Raw genomic sequence first — 18,731 nt, forward strand, 5'->3', positions numbered from 1 at the left:
ACTTTGTTCTTCATTTTTGACCCACCACACTTGAGAACTGGACTCCCATTAAAACATGATATACTTAGATCTTTGAGTTAGCTTTCCAAATCATTAAATGGTTTGTCATTTGGAGTTTAGAGCAAAGAGTTATGTCATTTTTACCCCAGGGTGTGCAATGCTGAAATTTATAGCCTAGCAGTAGTGAAGTTCGACTTTGTTTCTTCATTTTTGACCTACAAAACTTGATAATTGGACTTCTATTCAAACATGACATACTTAGATCTTTGAGTTAGCTTTCCAAATTATCAAACAGTTTCTCATTTGGAGTTTGGAGGAGGGAGTTAAGGCCTTTTTATCAAAGGTGCACAGAGTTGAGGAACAACCGCGGGCACCTGCAAGGAACCTGCGGGTGCCCGCTGTTTTGGGCAGAATCTTCGAGCTTCTGCGGGCACCCCCCTTGCGCATGCGGGCGCCCGCCACTTCGCAGACATGTGAGCATGGTCTGCATTGTTTCCTTCAAGGCTGTCCCTTGACTCATTTTGTGTGGTGCTGCACTCTCCTAAGGATTATGGACCACAAAATTGGAGTGGTTAGGAGCCTATGGTGGCATATAGAAAGGCTAGGAGGGTGGTATTTTGGGGGGATCTCATATCTCACATTTTGCAAGTTTTAGAGAGAGAAATATTGTGAGTTTAGAGGGTTTGTGTGTCTTGAAGCTCCTAGGTGCGAAAATGGAGGGTGAGACCACTTCTTCTCTTTCCTCCTTTGCATCCATGGGCAACTAACTCCCTATCTAGGGAGGTGATGAAACCCTCTCTAGTAAGCATGTTCTAGCTTTTGATTTATTTTGGGGAGAATGACGTACATATGTGATTGCTCCATAATTTAGAGCTTAAACTTGATGTAATGAACTGAATTTGATATAAATGATCATGTTAAATCTATTATCTTGTCTTAGAATGTATGTTCTCATGGTTGTATTGCTTGATTTTTCATAGTGACAATGAAAATAAGATTGTGGAATGGTTTTAATGGCATGTTGTATGAGAACCTTGTTAGTCCATGGCTTAGGATTTCCTTTTGATGGATTAATCTTGATTTTTAACTTCATCTCCTCTTATCATTTAATTAAACGCTTGATAATCTCTAGCTTAGTGAGCATGTCTAAGGCTACACCCTAGTTTAGGTAGTTAAAGCATGTAAACCTTTGATAGGTTATTCTTGCCTATCGATTTTATGAACTTCTTGAGGGTAATGTGGCAATTTTGTGTTGTTGCATTCCATGATTACATATATATATATTGTTTCCCCAAGTTAATATCAACTAGCATTTTAATAGGGTAGGTAATGGATTCACGTCCCTTGTCCTCTCTACCTAGATTTCTTTTCTCTAAATTTCTTACAAATTATTATTTTTATGCAATTTTAATTCCTAATTCTAGTGACAAACCAAACCAAAACTCTATACCCCTTTCATCAAACTAAAAGTGAATTTAAAGACCTTAGTTGCCATAAACTAGCAGTCCCAGTGGTTCGACTTACCTGTCTAATAGCTCTATTTTTCAATGATTTATGCTGTTGCAAAAGGTTGATTTATTATAGATCGAATCTTAATCGATCAATTTTTGGCACCGTTGCCGGGGATTGCAAACGGTTTTGTGACCGAGGTTTTAAAGATTACCTTTTGTTTGATTGTGAATATTTTGTTTTATGTATATTTTTTTTGTTTTTGTGTTTTTGTGTTTTGTGTGTTTCTGTGTGATCCTAGGAACTCAAAACTCGCTAAGGAGAAGCTGAAAATTTGAAATCTTAAGGACTCCGGGTAAGTGTGTGATGTTCTAGTTTTACATTCATTTTTGTGTTGTAAATATTTTATGTGAAGTTACCTTAATGTATCTAAGCAAGTGGCTGAATTAGTCCTAGATGGAGGGTAATTATCTTCCAACTCAATTTTACACACCACATGAGTTTTGTGCATTTTGTTCTAGTCATACACATCATAGAAGAGATTGTCCTCCACCGGGACAATTCTCAGATATTTATCTAGAGCAACCAACTGAAAATTTCTTTGAATCGGGTAATGATCCATACTTCAATGGTTATGACTCGGGTTGGGGAGATCATCAAAACTTCTTGTGGCATGACATAGGAAATTCAGCCCCACAATCTTATGGGTAACATTTTCAAGCCAATTTCCAACCCAATGATCATTATTTCCAGCCCTCTTCTTTTTTTCCACCGTCTCAATTGGATGAGTTTATTGCTGCCAACAAACAAATGATGGAGTTTATCAGCACGCAAATGATGGATTCTAACAAGCAAATGTTGGATGACACTGTTAACATGCAATCCACCACCTATTCTCATTCCTAATCTAAAGTTGAGCTAGATGACCAAATAGCCCAAATTCAATAAATGGTTAATGCTCAAAATCATAAAAAGGAAGAAGAATTTCCCATTGAACTTGTGGCCAATCCAAAAGAAAATTCTATGAATGATGAGATTACTTCCAGTAACTTTCATCATAAGAATAGTCAAATGGTTATCACATGTGAAAATGAAGAAATGGTGGTTGAAGATCAAATTGTTGCCACACAAAAAATTGAATAATTTGTGGTTCAAAATGAGGAAAATAATGATGAAGAGATTGTCTCCCCTAATCCAAATAGCCCTAAATAATCCTTTGCTTGATACACCTCCTTCAATGGAGGATCCTCTGAAAGTTTGCTTGGCTCATTTCAATTGTGAGGATTTTGATGTTGACAATTCTATTTGGGAGGTAAATTATTTGCTCGATATTCCTCCATCCATTCACTCTCCTCATTGGGCAACATTAAATGTATCTCTCTCTTGGGAGCTTGCACCTCCTCCCATCCTTCACTTGAGTTATCTCAAGATGTTGAGCCCGAACCACTGGATAAGTGTGAGGAGAATATTGAAAGTTTGAAGTATAACTTTTCGGGCAATCCCGTGCTAAATATGATCTTTCACAAACCTTTGCTTGATGTGCCCTCACTTGATCCACCTTCCCAAAATCCAAAACAACCCCATAATCTAAAGTTCTTCATTGAGGATGAAGAGTGGGTTGGGTCTTTCCGTTACCTCTTTTCAAATTTTATCTTCAAGCTCTTTTTCCTCCGCTTTTAAAAGAACTTTGTTATTTGGGGAAGTATAACTCTCTAGAGAGACTTGGTGTAGGGTAAACCCTACTTTAAGATTCGTCTAGCTATCGACGTTAAATTTAGCACTCATGGGAATCAATTCTTCCAATTTTCAAGCTTCCCTCCTTTAAGTTGCCTTGGCTAAGAATTTTTTGAAAATTCGCTAAGTATAGCCAAAATGTGACCTCTTACAGAATTGTCTCGAATTGCATTCCAAAAGTCACATGTGGTTTTCTTAGTTATTTTAAGGTCTCAGTGCCATTTTCGGAATTTTTCAAGGTCATTCCGGTAATTTTCTCAACAAATCTGAAAACCACGGGAAGTTCCGACCTAAAACATATCGCTTTTGTAAAATGAGTTTTGATTCTCGTTGCGAAGGTTCTATAAGGTATCTAGGGTCTATCAGAGTGTAAATTTCAAATTTGAGAATTTTTTGACCTCGACCCAGGCTCCGTTAGGCCAAAAATTCAATTCAGAAAGTTTTCTGCCCCAGCACTCGCGGGCGCCTGCCAAAATAGGCAGTAGACTTTTCAAGGTCACGGGGCCCCGCCAATCCTTGCGGGGGCTCGGTGAGTGCCCACGGGGCCAAGCCTGACAAGGCGCGGGTGCCCGCCGCCCTTCGTAGATTCATTAAAATGCGCCATTTCAAGCCCATTTTTAAATTCTAACTCTCCCCTTATCTCAACCTGCGACCCCAAACCCTTCAACCCTTCAATTCCATTCTTCCTCTCCTCTTTTTCTTCCTCACTTCTTCCTCTCCCTTATCCATCTCCATCATCTCTCATCCATATTCCTCATCATCCCATCCTTTTGCACCAACAAGGGAGCTTTTAGTTCTTCAACTTGGGGTAAGTCTTCTTCTCCCTTTCTTTCAATTTATGGATCAATGGAGGACGGGATTGATTATGTGGAGGATTTGTAATTGTTTGGGGTTATGTTTTGTTGATTGTAGGGTAAAATTTTTGGGTTTTCAAGTTTATAATCCACATTTGGCTCTCTTCCATTTTGTCTAGCACACCAGGTGTTCGACGAATTGCCTAAGCCAACTTTATCTCTCTAAATGGCACCACTTTTGGCATTATTTTGCTATCCGTTTTAAACTTATGGCTGATTTCGTTATATACGGATTTGTGTTTTATATGGATTTTTATCTTTCAATAAAATTCATGTTTGTGTTATTAATTCTGTTTTAGTTTTTCTTAAGAGACCTATGCTTTTATATGTGTATATTAGTTGTGTTTTGACAGGGCTTCATGTCCAAGTTTGGGGGAAGATCATTTTGGCATCTCTTCATGGGATTGTATGCGGCTCCAATGCCAGAGTTGCCCCACTCACTTGGTATTATTATTCCTTTTACCCCCTATGCTCTTTACTTATGCATCTTTGTCTTCACACATTGAGGATAATATGTCATTCAAGTTTGGGGGTATTGTGTGTTATATAGTGTTTGCATTTATATTGTGTATTGTATAGTGTGTGCATTGTGTAGTGTTTGCATTTGCTATTTTGTTTCAAATAGATTGGTATAAAACTGAAAAAAAAAAAAATGGAAGCAATGATTTTGTAGTCTTGGAATTTGTTGAGGGTTGAAGCGTGTATTGAATACTTTGTGTATAGAGGTAAATGATAGTTTTGAATTGAGAAAAATCTGAAATGAGTATGTGGATTCAAAATGGTTGTATAAATGCTTCAATTAGATTATCTTCGAGTATCATTTTCTTCTATGCTTCACACTTCACATATGCACACTGGAAACTTAATTGTGAGGCATGCAACCCGATTTACCATGACCATGACTTAGTTGATTTGAAATGATGACCCTAATGAATGGATATCTTTGGCATTGATCTAATATATATATATATATATATATATATATATATATATATATATATATATATATATATATGAATAAGGATAATGACTAGTTTAAGTTCATAGCCATGCTAACTCAAGTTATTAAGTCCTAGGAGTGTCTTTACACTTATCACTCTAAAGCCGTCCGATTTGGGAGTTGCTGGCCTGACGCTTGTTACATGGGTTGGTTAGAAAGCTTAAGGGACTTAGGCATTGCACGGTCATTCACAACAATAAAAATAAATAAATATGGTTCGCTAGAGTTCGTAGCCTTGCCAACTCGAGTTATTAAGCCCTTGGAGTGTCTTTACACTTAGCACTCTAAAGCCATCCGGTTTGGGAGTTGTTGGCCTAACACTTGCTATATGGGTCGGTTAAAAAGCTTAAGGGACTTCGGCATTGCACGACCATAATATGTATTTTTTTTTTATTTAAAAAAAAGCAACAAAAGTTGTGTTTTGAATAAAATCATACCTTGGAGACCTCATTTAAAAGGAAATTCAATGAATTGAAAACTTGTGTTCTTGAAATTGGAATAAGAGGGTAAAAGCTGCATATTGGGAATCTGGTTCACTTTAAATGAAGCTAAAGATGATTTCTATTATAGATATGACAATTGAAGTATTTATATAGACTATGATGTTAATACGTGAGAGTTAAAAGATGATTAGCCATTTTGTTCTTTCAATGCTTCATATACACAAGGTAATCTTCATAATGATTCCATCTCCAATGTTCTCTATGTTATAAGTTTGCAAATGAGCTTTGTGCATCTTCATGCACCTTGTTGATGTTTGTGGGTAACATTCCTATTAAACACTCACGAGACTTCCCTCGTCCTCTTGGGATGCCTAGGGGTTTAAAAAGCTTGTTGCATATGCTAAATGCAACCGTCACTCCAATGAAAGAGGAGAGTTGTTGTCATTTCATTAAGTAATTTCATTCTAGTTTTGCTATGGGACTAGCAAAATGTAAGTTTGGGGGTGTAATAAGCGCCGAATATTGCATATTCAAGCACCCTTATTTGCATCAGTTAGGTCCATTCATTGATCATATTATACATATTAGCTTCATTTGCATGTTTTTGTTCATTTTCAGGTTGGTGCCCCAAAGATAGATAAAAGCGCTGCTTTGTTGAGTTTTTGAAGAATCAAAGCATGCCGTTGCTGGGGACTTTCACTTTGGCCAAGCCAGTGACCCATTAATCTCATGTTTTCCTTGCAAAAAGCACTAAGGAGGACGCTTGCCAAAGCGGATCGAGCCCAAAAGCAACCTGGCAGCAGTGAAGTTTGACTTTATTCTTCATTTTTGACCCACCACACTTAAGAATTGGACTCCCATTAAAACATGATGTACTTATATCTTTGAGTTAGCTTTCCAAATCATTAAACGGTTCATCATTTGGAGTTTGGATCAAAGAGTTATGTCATTTTTACCCCAGGTGTGCAATGCTGAAATTTATAGCCTGACGGCAGTGAAGTTCGACTTTGTTCCTCATTTTTGACCCACCAAACTTGAGAATTGGACATCCATTAACATGACATACTTATATCTTTGAGTTAGATTTTCAAATCATCAAACGGTTCATCATTTGGAGTTCGGAGCAGGGAGTTATGGCCTTTTTACCAAAGGTACGTAGAGCTGAGGAACAACTGCGGGCACCCGCGGGGCTGAGGAACAACCGCGGGCGCCCGCAAGGAACCCGCGGGCACCCGCCGTTTTGGGTAGAATCTTCTAGCTTTCGCAGGCGCCCGCCTCTTAACAGACATGTGAGCATGGTCTGTATTATTTCTTTTAAGGCTGTCCCCTTGACCCATTTTATGTGGTGCTGCACTCTCCTAGGGATTATGGACCACAAAATTGGAGTGGTTAGGAGTCTATGGTGGCATATAGAAAGGCTAGGAGGGTGATATTTTGGGGGGATCTCATATCTCATATTTTGTAAGTTTTAGAGAGAGAAATACTGTGAGTTTAGAGGGTTTGTGTGTCTTGGAGCTCCTAGGTGTGAAAATGGAGGGTGAGACCACTTCTTCCCCTCCCTCCCTTGCATCCATGGGCAACTAACTCCCTATCTAAGGAGGTGATCAAACCCTCTCTAGTAAGCATGTTCTAGTTTTTGATTTATTTTGGGGAGAATGATGTATATATGTGATTGCTCCATAATTTAGAGCTTACACTTGATGTAATGAACTGAATTTGATATAAATGATCATGTTGAATCTATTATCTTGTCTTAGAATGTATGTTCTCATGGTTGTATTGCTTAATTTTTCATAGTGACAATGAAAATGAGATTGTGGAATGGTTTTAATGGCATGTTGTATGAGAACCTTGTTAGTCCATGGCTTAGGATTTCCCTTTGATGGATTAATCTTGATTTTTAATTTCATGTGCTCCTATCATTTAATTGAAGGCTTGATAATCTTTAGCTTAGTGAGCATGTTTAAGGCTACACCCTAGTTTAGGTAGTTAAAGTATGTAAACCTTTGATAGGTTATTCTTGCCTATCGATTTCATGAACTTCTTGAGGGTAATGTGGCAATTTTGTGTTGTTGTATTCCATGATTACATATATATATTGTTTCCCCAAGTTAATATCAACTAGCATGTTAATGGGGTAGGTAGTGGATTCACTTCCCTAGTCCTCTCTACCTAGATTTCTTTTCTCTAAATTTCTTGCAAATTATTGTTTTTATGCAATTTTAATTCCTAATTCTAGTGACAAACCAAACCAAAAGTCTATACCCTTTTCATCAAACTAAAAGTGAATTTAAAGACCTTAGTTGCCATAAACTAGCAGTCCCAGTGGTTCGACTTACCCGTCCAATAGCCCTATTTTACAATGATTTATGCTATTGCAAATGGTTGATTTATTATAGATCGAATCTTGACTGATTAATAGCATGTTTAATGTATACATTTGCACATGGGGGTGTTTTCATCATTTCTAGGGTCAAAGTGGACCCACCTTGACCAAGCCATATACATATGACCACATGACCACATTTTTTTTTTTTTTTTGTCACTTTTCTTCCTTCCTTCAACCAAAATAGGCTCTCCCTATATACTCTTTCTCTCTCTAAAATCATAGCTTTTAAGGCTTGATTTCATTTACTTCCTTCTTGAATTGAACTTTGCCATAAAAGGCAAAGTTTGCAACTTTGAAAAGGGTTATGATTTGATCAGAGCCGATTTTCAATTAGACAACCTTGGGATTTTCAAATTTGGGGCTAATTGGGGTTTTTTCCTCAATTATTGAGGTAGGGGTTTCTAAAGTCCATTATCTTTGATTTTTTATGAATCAATTTCTTATAATAATGCTTTACTTGTATAAATGTTGATTATGAAACCTGATAGTTATGGTAGTTATTGTAATAGTAGTATATATATGCCTTATGTGCCAAAATGTGTTGAATTTTATGCTTATGTGAACTATTGAGGGATTATGTGATTTATTGACATTGCTTTATGATTTATATGTTTAAGATGCCATGATCATGAAGTTGGTTGTGTTGGAATTATACTATCAATTTGTTGCCTAAGCTTGTGAGTATGATATAATGTATTGTGAACCTTATGTTGACATGATTATATAATGCATGACACCTTCATATACTTGGCATTGGGTGAGTTTGGAAATTATTTTTGAAAAGAGAAATTGATTTGGGAAGAGTTTTGAAAAGAAGTTTGCAAAAATTGGGTGGTCAGAAGTTACCTCAGGTCAGGGATAGTCTCCTCTCGTGGTGTCTGGGAGTCACCTCGGGTTGGGTTACATTAATGGTTTGACAGTTATAGTGTTGGACCGGTTTAAGGATTAAGTTGGTTTCTTCAACCACAAGTGGACCAAAGTGGTTTGTATTGAGTGTTAAGACATTATTATGGTCTTTAGTATGCCGTATTGGTCAAATAGACCATTTTACCTTTGGGTGGTTTCGGGTCGGGTCATGACCTAGTTAAAGTTTAGGTCATTACACAAATAAACCTTGTGGGATCATGATTTTTTAACAAGTTGTTCACCTACCATGTCTAGAATTTGCAAGCTCAATATTGTCACATAAGAGTTTACAATGTTCACAAAATTCTAAGTAATAGCAAGGTTACAAATACTTTAATTTCTCAAGATGTCCATTAACGTGAAAACACATCCACATAATGCTTTCATGATGAATTTCCAATTGGATGTTAAACTCACATATGATAGGATCATATCCCATTTAAAAAAAAATTCGAATTTATCGTACATATGTGTAATACCCCTATATTTTAAAGGATTTATTTTATTATATTTAATTAGTTTATTTATTTTATTTATAATTAATTAGCTTGTTTAATTTATGTTAGACCATGAGGGGAGGGGGGTGAATTGGTTTAAGTGAATTCCAATCCACTTTTCTTGATCCTTCTTCCCAATTCAAAGCATACTTAAGAACATAAAAATAGTCAAAACATAATTACACAATGTTTACAAGGAAAACTCTCTCAACAGGGAAAAACCTTGGTTCTTGGCCTCAGCCAATATAATTTTCACTAGTTGTATGCAAGTAGTTACACACTCAGCCTTTTCACACTCTGCACACATCCATGCATAAGTTAAAACCTTACTTTTCACAGCCTCTACACACACACTAGCTCAACACAATGCTCACAAGCAGTCCCTCTGTCTTAAGCACCATTGCTTGGACCCTATGAGCTCTCACAACTCATTCAATATAAAAATAAAGGTGTCAACATACCAAGTACATCCTACTTAAGCTGTTACACAAGATAAGAATGAATACACATCTCTAAGTGCAAAGAACTAGAACCCTAACTCACACTGCTCTGCAATCAATGGGATATAACTGTCAAACTTCAATGCATCTGCAATGATAGCTCAAACTAGGTTTCCACATCCTTGTCTTAACCTTATACATTTGCTTCAATGAAGTACATAATTAGATAAGGAAGGTAACACAATATTAGAACTCAATAGACTTAAAACACAAATATGAAGGTATAATAGTCACTTCATAATGTACTTCCAGTTCAGATTTGCAATTGACTTCCATGGGCTTGTATCACCAACATACATTTGCTCAGTTAATGAAGACAATTCAAATAGTAAGGTATAACAATACAAACACTGAAAAGGCTTAAATTCAACAAACCATAGATTTCAAAGAATCAAGGTGTCATTCTGCAATGTAGCTTCAAAGAGGAACCAAACTTTAATTTCACATTCTTCAATAGCCAAGATACACTTGCTCAAATGAAACTCATACTAAACTTAGCAAGGTACAACATTATAAGAATTCAACAAACTTGTATTCTGCCAAAAACCCTAGATTCAAGCTCTGAAGGGTAAAATTGGAAATTCACCTGAAACCTGAGCTAAACAAGGTTTCTCATAGACTTGATACAACAAAACATTCTTTCTTAAATGATGGTCAACATAAGTACAACAAGATATCAACATTTGATTTGTAAATCAATAGTACAAAGGCTAAAACCTTAGCTTTTAAGGTATTACAAACCCAGCCTTGGAATACTTCAAAATCTTCTCAATCAATGACTCTCACAACATCAAATCAATGAATTACACTTGCTCAGATGAATAGTTAAGATACACACGCAATGATGAAATAATGTAGCTCAAAACAGTAACCAATAGTATACAATAAGTTCTGTTTTGCTATAAGTGAAATATCACCGGTCTGAGGGTATAAAAGGAATTATTTAATATCTAAGGCCTAAACAATGCTCTCACAGTCTTGAATCATCATTATACACAAGCTCGGATGTCAAGCACAATTAGGGCTGCAAATGAACCGAGCTGTTCATGAACATCTCGGGCTCGGCTTGCTAAGGGCTCAGCTCGGGCTCATTGGTTAAGCAAATGAGCCGACCTTGAGTCAATTTATAGGCTCGTTTACTAAATGAGTTGAGCCCGAGTAGTGTTGAGCTCGGCTCGTATAGGCTCGTGAACATAAGCTCGTTTTAGGCTCGTTTGTGTTCGTGAACACAAGCTCATATAAGGCTCGTATACATTGTAAATTACTAACTCTTATGAATATATAGATTACTAAAAGCCATCAACTTATTTTTAAAACATAAAAAAAATAACAATATACAAGTCAAATTTGAAAGCCTTATCTTTAAAAAACCGTGCCACCTTATCTCTTTGTAATCTCTTTGCTATATCCTTATAATGACATGTGTCCATGTTTATTCCTACTTGGTAATCTAGCAAATGAAGCATCAAACTAACCCATCACTTTACCAACTTATCATAGAGACTTTCACATTCTCTCTCTCGTCTCTCTAGCCAAGACCAGTTGTTAGGGCAGTAAGCTTGGTATTTGGTAATGCCATGAGATCTCTCAATCACAGATCCACTTAATCTATGGGTGATTGATGCGATAAACTTGCTTCGACAACAACTCCTTCTTTGAGACATGTTTTCATCTTTCTCAACCATGTTTTTTTTTCTTCATACCCAATTTTTTTCTTCTTTTGATGGAGTTATGAGTCGGTGAAGAATATAGATTGGTTTATAGAGATGACGATGATAAAGTAAACTGATTTGTAGAGATGATTTGTAGAAATGACGATGATTAAGAAGAAAATTTCTAAAATGCGAGCTTGAACCGAGCCGAGCCTGAGCTCGTTCAAATATTGGCAAGCCAAGCTCGAGGTTACCTAAGTCAAGCTCGGATGAGCCTGAGCCGAGCCCGAACACCATTCTAAACTTGGCGAGCCCAGCCCGAGCAAGCCAAAGCTCGGCTCGGCTCGGCTCGGCTCAGTTCATTTGCACCCCTAAGCACAATGATGTAAACATAATATATAAGATTCACTTCACAAATCTCATAAATTAGGCTGAAAACCCTAATAAGTAAGGTTCACAATACCAAAAATTGAAATGGTCACTTTCTTGGTAAAGTCTCAAATTGATTAGCTTCAAATCATTAAATCAAACATGCTCAGATGATGGACAATCAATGTATAACATGATTCTAATATGATAAGCTCATATTTAAAGTCATAAACCAGAAAATCAAGTTTTAGTAGTTTTAAGACATTAAAACTTATTGCAGCTCACTTGTGAATATTAAAGTACCTTCTACAATTCTGAGATGGATAAATAAAATTGCTAAAACCTTGGTCTAGCTCCAGAATCAACCACTACAATTTTGGATCTCCAAAATCAGAAAATAACACCAAAAAACTATCTCAAATTAGCCTTTTTCTTGAATAGCTATGGGATATACTTTGTGACGTTTTCGATTTTTTTCTATTTTCTATTTTATGGGATTTTTTTGATTTTTTGAGAATTATTTTAGAATTTTCTCGTTTTGAGTGCCGGACATCGGGGGGTGTGGTGGGTGAGTTCTGAGAGTTGTTTGGAGCATTTCTTCTAGTCCAGAACTCTTAGAAATTCATTGTTGACCATTTTCGCATTTTTCAAATTTGCGGGCCGAGAAGTTCCAATTGGGACTCACAATTGGATTTATCGTGCACAGAATTATTTTCGGGATCGTTATATTTCTTATATCATTTTTTGATGCATATTTATGTGGCTACATGTTTAGCCATGTGTTTGTGGGCTGTTTAGTGTATTTATATGTGTGTAGGAGGCAAAAGAGATATTTTTGACTTGTGTGGGACCCACTATTGGAAATAGTGGTCATTATTAAGATCATTTCCTTCTTCCTTCAGCACGCAACTGTGACGGCCCAAGTTTTTCAACCCAGTGCGTCAGTGATAAACCAAAAGATGACTCGATAACGGATCCGAAATGTAGAAGCGAAACTAAAAACAAGGTCTATAGGGACCTTAATCATCCCTAAGACAGCCAAATGAACTTCCATGAATTCATGAAAATCAAAGAAACAACCGAAAGCGGAAACTAGAGTAAAAAGGTTAATTGGTACTCTATGGCACTAATGACAACCAAAGGAAAACAAACCTAGTTTAAACTAGACTACTTACACCATTAAATGGCTTGAACAAGACCAATAAGGTCAAGTGGAATAAGGTTACATCGTTAAGGCAACAAACCAAGGAAAACTCACAAGATAGCTCCATTTCAGTCGACCGAAATAGAGCTTCGGTCTGCCGAAATGGACTAGGAAAGAAGAGAGAGTGAGCCTTCATTTCGGTCGACCGAAATGACAAACCGGTCGACCGGTTTGAAGCTCGAGATGAAAAATGGATACTGGAATTGTGATTTTTACTGTGCAATTAAAATCTAAGGGCCATCGGTCGACCGAATCAAGCCATCAGTCAACCGAAACAGGTCGAAAATGTAAAAATGAACCTGCTATGCACCAAAATTAAGAAAAGACTCTAAGTCTTATTTGAATCCCCCATGGCATGATTAAACTTAATTATATGCTATTATACGATGATGTGAACATACACGCAAGTATAAAATGGTATTTTAAACATGTTACAATGGCCTGTGGCCTTATTACAATTCATTTACAACATTTGACATATCAAACCTCTAAGTAAGAAAAATTACATTTCAAAGGCAACTCAAACATGCGAACACTTGCATGTGAACAAGAATACATTTAAAGAGACCTCAAATCTACTAATCACCCAAGGTAAGTGCAATCTCCTGATCTTGAATCCTGTACCTGAAATATGCCCCAGTAACTTTGGGGTGAGCAACATAAACCTACTTGTAGGAAATGAGCATGTATTGACCTACGTTTTACAATTTTATCACCTTAAGGTGAAACATGTTAAAGGGGTTCATGCCGCCTAACGTCTATATCAAAATGAGACTCAGGGAGCATCCTAAGCTACCTTAAATCATTTCTAGCATAAATCACATCATTCATTCAATTTAAGCAACATGGGAGCATGCTATACAAAGCAACAAGATATAGATTCTCAAAACCATCAACTTGAAATCCAAAATACAAAAATGACAAAAGTGGGTCATGCCACCTAACGTCTATGTTCTAAATGAATCTATAAGATCATTCCTAAGCTACATTTGAACAATACAACATAATGTACTTAACAACATCAAGATTTACAATGATTCATTACAAATCATAAAACATGAATGTACTTGACAACATTAAATCGCCAATAACCAAAACAATAAGTCACAATTAAATATTGGTTGTCAACTTGGAATTGAATGCGAAAACAAATAGTGGAAGACTTGGACATTAAGCTCGGAATATCTGCCGAGACCTCAATGGTTATTCCGAGCATTAACCCACTGGGAAGACCACCCTAAGTGCGCACTATAAATGGAGAGAACTCATTGCACTAGAGCCAAACTCTAGCCATATCACATGTAACAACAATGTCCCAAGACTCCAAAATAAACCAAATAAGTTCACAACTTATACATAATTTATACAATGTACGAAATCACCTTCCATGCACAAGTAGATTGTAACCACACAATACATGCACTAAATCCACAACTACTATAGGATGACAATGTCGAATCTTCAGTGTGCGACTCGTTACACGGTATAATAATATAATCCAATATTGAAAACATAAACTCATAAATCTATTACAAGTTAAAAATCATGCTTTAAACTTACCATCAATGTCAAATACGTGATTTAATCAATAATGTAATAGACATGGAAATTAATTAAATAAACTAATTAAATTTCCTAGATTTCAAATCTCAATCAAATGGTCCCTAATTAACACATGTTAAACAACATAGCATGGTCATTGCATATACCAATTCAAAAACTTAATTAGGCCATTTGAACAATAAAAATGGAATTTAACTAAATCATGATAAACAAATCCCTAAACACTAAAACAACATCAAATGGTCCCAAATTTAACATATGCTAGTATACAAGTCCTAGTCATCCCAATTATCAAGTTAAAAACTTAATTAAGCCATCGGAACCATTAAATAGATTTTAATTAAGCCTTTTAATTAAAATCTCTAGATTTTCATACTCATCCAAATACTCTCAAATTAAAGTATGTTAAACAACATGTCAAGACATAATTTAAAAACATATCACAAGTTAATTTCGTACAAGGTACGACCATGGGAATTAATCTTTCACAAAAGAAAAATATTAAATAAAAGTGTAATTCTTATTCAATTAATCCCAATGTAATATATGTTAGCAAACATACAAAACATAATTTATCATCATGCCACAATTCAATTCAAAGCTATATACACCTCTGAAATTTAAATCTTATACAAAGAAGTAAATATGACTAACTTTTTAGATTTGATACAAGGCATGCAAATAAGTTGTATAATCATGCAATACACTTAATACAACACATAAAAAATCCTAAAACATCCCCTACCTCAATTTGAGATGAAAATCTCAAAAGCCACCAAAATGAAACGGCTCCGAATCCGACGATACTTCGGGGTTTTGTCGGGGACAACGCCGTGAACATTAATCCCAAGAAGCCTCATCAAAATCACAACTTAAATTCAAACCCGAACTCAAAAATTGGCCAAAAACGGATTCTAATAAAGGTGAAAGGTTGAGCACGTCGAGGGAAACAATAAACGTTAAGGTCGAAGACTTTTCATCAAGGAAAAGTGGATCAAAAGAGGAGAAAGAAGATTGCAGCCATGGCTACCATGGATTCCGGCCAGAAGAGAGGAGAGAGAGGGTGAGATCTGATTTTTCAATTAAAGACCCCCTATTTATAGAAAATCTTAAAAAGTGCCCCGAACGGGCCCCGCCGGGTCCAGAAAAGTGAAATTTGAGCAAACGCGCTCAAACGACAAAACTCAGTGAACAAAAAAGATTCAAAATGAGAAAAGATGAACAACGAAAGAAATACCGTTAAAAACTGAGTCTCGAACAAAAAGTTATGCCCCGAACAAGTTCAGCGGCAACCGGGTCTAAAAACCCTGAAACTGGATAAACACGACCAGAAGGGAATTCTAAGAGTACACGACTCGACAAAATGTGAAAATAAATCCTGTACGAGGATCCAGGCTCAAAATAAGGCATTTAGCAATAACTTTTATTCATTACACAATGGCCCCTCCAAAAAGTGAAAACTACGAAACTGCCCTAGAATGAAAATATCTTCCAAAAGATATTTTCTTAGATACTCCTGAAATAAAATATCTTTAAAAGATAATTATGAAAAACACTCTAAGAAATGGAAATGTTTCTGAAGAACTGTGCATCCATGCCCTTATGGACACCGGGAGCAACCAGAGTACCTTACTACAAAAGTAAAGATATGTATTTCGTGAAAACCACCAAGAATGAAGATACGTGAAGTCAAAAATCAACTCTGAACACAAGAAGTATGGTTATGCCAACAAAGTGACAAACGGGGAAAAGACAAAATAGGGAAAAGGATAAAATAGGGCATAGTGTCGAAAAATAAGAATGTGGAATTGACGCGGTCCTCAAAGGAAGTTGTCAATCCATGAAAAAAAGTCTAGGAACCCATTCCCGAGCACTCAAGATGACACTATGAGACGAGAAATCGAACTTAGAAAGGAAAAGATCAACGGGAAAAAAATATCCGTGAAAATCTAAGAGAAATAAAAGGAAGGAAATGACCGGGTCATTACAACCTTCCTACCTTAAAGGGATTTCATCCCCGAAATCCAGCCCCAACAAAACAGGATAACTACGGAGTACATCTCCGAGTATCCCACACAACATGCTATAGGAGCAATCCCAAATTGAAGGACAATGTACAAACCAATGTCATTCGCACCCATGTGTTCACAAAAGAACAATCTCTCAAAAGCAAAATGACCATATGGCCACACAACAAGTCCAAACTCGCACACAGAACCCAAGGTTAGACAAAGGAATGGAAGGCAACAACCGAAACGTCCCTTCGGATGAACCATCAAACGGATCCGAAAACAACCACAAAAAAAACTCCAAGATATCCACACATCGAATCAAGGTACCAAACAAAGATGACATGGCAGTACAAATTACGACCAGATGCCGCCCACGATGTACTCAAATGTGCGATAACATGATAGCGCCTTATGCCCGCCTATACTTACTCGTCAGTAAGGTAGCATCGACGGTAACTAGCACTCGCCTATAACACACAACTTGTATGGTAGTATGACAGTATAAGGTGCTAGTTTATAACCTGCCCCCCACTAGGTCTACCCATGAACCTCTTGATACCAATGACATCAGTGTCGCAAAACAATCATGGCCAAAAGCAACGTGGGAACCAGGTATCTGTGAGAGTTAGAATATAGTCCAAAGACGTTCCAGACCATCCTGGCCAATCCTAAACTCTCACAACAATGTCATAGGCACCATTATGCTTAAGGCCCCAAATCCTCAATACAATAAAACCATCAACTCTAACACCTCAAAATTCTCCTACTAACAGCATCAGTCAAGAATCCAAAGTCTGACAAGAAAATCAAAACCTCCAAAATCAAGATGAACCTCACTATAAGACATTTCATCAATGGTCCTACATATCTCCCTGAAACAGATCAACTACAAGATGACACCGTAATTAAACATCAGATCCACATCCCTATCATGGATAACTAAATCCTCAAAATACAAGTCCACCACGTGGTACACACATTAAAATCCTGAGAACCAAAGTCGCAAAATGAATCTCTCGAAACCGTACTTGACAACATCAATCTAAGTCAAAATTCCTCAATTTCCATCCATAAACAATCACTGGAACTGTAATTCCTCAAAACTATGCCTAGTCACAACTAGGACGAGAAAACTCCACAAGTAAGCCATATCTAACAACGATCCTCTAAACTCCTCCTAAGAGTCAACCACATCAAGATCTCCAAAACTGAAACAAGTCTCCAAAAGACATTCTCAAAAGAGCATCGAGCTCACCTCACGAATAAAACAGATCCTCAATGATATGGACACAAGTCCCCATAAAATGATCTCATACCAACCCACTCACTCTGAGCACCACAACCCGTCAACAACCACGGCAAAACTCTCCAAGGGAAGACACAAAAGAAAGGGAACCACCAGTCCTAAGAAGGACAACACCACGACTCTATCTCTGAAGTGAAAGACAACAAGGTCAAAAACTTCACCCCCTACACGGAAGTAAGTCGACCAAAATTTGTCAAATCCTCACCAAGGACTCAAGACAACAATGGTGATCCTCATGGACCAACTCCAAAACCGTGCACAACGTAACGAAGAGAAGAGACTCACTCCTTGTGAAGTTCTTAACACGAATCAAGAAGAAGAAGAAAAACCCTATTCCCCCACAAGTGTCAACATGACAAACAAGAAAAGGGAGCATTCTTCCCACCTTAGGGAAGTGGATAGCTCAAGACAACACAAGTGTGACAACTCCTCTACAAGGAATTTCACAACGAACCCTTGCGAAAACCCACATACATCTCACGTGCAACCGAAGGGGACAAAAGGGAAATCTAAACATGGAAGTCATGCAAATGACAATGAATGCAACTACCAAGTAAGTAAGTTTACCTACATAAGTAAAATCAAGGGCATATGCAGCACGTCTCCAAGTAAGCACAAAATCATGTCACTAAAACGCAGTAACAATATGGTATCTCTAAGCATATAAGAAAGGCATGCTAATGCCATACAACAAAAAGGCAAATGTGGATACACTTCTACCTACTCATGCATCGCAATAACATAAATCATACTACTAACATAGTAGTAAATAAAACTGTAGAAAATAAAAGTGATGCAATAATGAACCCTATGGACATCATGTCCTAGAGTGTCTAGGTAAAAAGGAAGGACC

The sequence above is a fragment of the Cornus florida genome, unplaced genomic scaffold, assembly GCF_030987335.1.
Source record: "Cornus florida cultivar Cherokee Brave unplaced genomic scaffold, ASM3098733v1 CherokeeBrave_3.0.0_Hap2_Chr03, whole genome shotgun sequence".
Taxonomy (NCBI): domain Eukaryota; kingdom Viridiplantae; phylum Streptophyta; class Magnoliopsida; order Cornales; family Cornaceae; genus Cornus; species Cornus florida.